Source organism: Oratosquilla oratoria, chromosome 28 (genome assembly GCF_046742065.1).
Source record: "Oratosquilla oratoria isolate Oo_2021 chromosome 28, ASM4674206v1, whole genome shotgun sequence".
NCBI classification, from domain to species: domain Eukaryota; kingdom Metazoa; phylum Arthropoda; class Malacostraca; order Stomatopoda; family Squillidae; genus Oratosquilla; species Oratosquilla oratoria.
In genome coordinates this window covers 24,942,285-24,943,536 of record NC_134804.1, presented here as the reverse complement: position 1 = coordinate 24,943,536, position 1,252 = coordinate 24,942,285, and positions in this window count along the sequence as shown.

Genomic DNA, 1,252 nt, shown 5'->3' with positions numbered 1-1,252 from the left:
CTTAATTTTGTCTCTTCCCCGAGGTCATTCATATCATATCTATTTACTAATTAAATCTCTCTCTCTCTCTTTCTCTCTCTCTCTCTGTCTCTCTCTCTCTCTCTCTCTCTCTCTCTCTCTCTCTCTCTCTCTCTCTCTCTCTCTCTCTCTCTCTCTCTCTCTCTCTCTCTCTCTCTCTCTCTCTCTCTCTCTCTCTCTCTCTCTCTCTCTCTCTCTCTCTCTCTCTCTCTCTCTCTCTCTCTCTCATTCACTCCCTTTTTCACTCGGAAAATGATCATCTCGTTGATCTTTATGATTGGAGACTGATCTCTACTAACAGAAGAATGCTGATTACTTTTAACTCCTTCAATTGTTCCTTTCTGCTGCCCTCTTCTAAATTATCCTTTGTCCCCTTTATGACCCTAACTCTTGAACGAGATATTGTTCTCAAGGATTGAGGCGTTGATACTCAACGACAAATTACATATATTTCGATGATCATTTCTCTATTCTCATTTTCTTATGTCTCGTGTAAAATGAACTTTGCTTCGAAATCTTTATTTGATTTTACACGTTCTCATGATTCCATTTTACTTCGTCTGCTCTGGTCTGGGATACATTTTGTACCTTGTCAAAACCCACGACAAACATGCATCTCATACTGAAGGAAAATTCATTGTTGAAAAATTATTTTCATATTGCATTAAGACCTACTTTGTTGAATACGTATTTGATGCTTTTGCATAAACTGCAGTATATCCACATTTTAGAAATTACCCATTTCAGTGTTTTATAAGGAAACTTGTCCAGCTATTTCATAAATCTTGATATAGAGTTTACTTTGTGCAAAGGCATTCACACGAAGCTGCAAGTGTTGTTTTCATATTCTTTTCGAAATACATTTTGGACATTTTGGTCTTTTGCTGTTTTTATAAAATCATCTCTATAGTACATATTCATATTACTATTAGGATTATTTGCAAAAATAATTCAATGCGTGTGTAGTGAACAAGCACGTGTTATCAAAAGTTCTTATAAAATTGGGTTTGTTCCAACCCGTAAACTTAAGAACCATAATAGATTGCTAGGTACAACTTATGGCTATTCTTGCAGACATATTAATGTTTCATGGCCAGATTCAACAGTTTGAATGATGATATACCCGTTTAATTGTTTATTTCCAAAACACCGGTGACTAAAATTGCGCAGTAGGGGACCTCTATCCGTTGATACTGTTTACGACTGCGATCCATAAATCAAAAGACAGACAAGT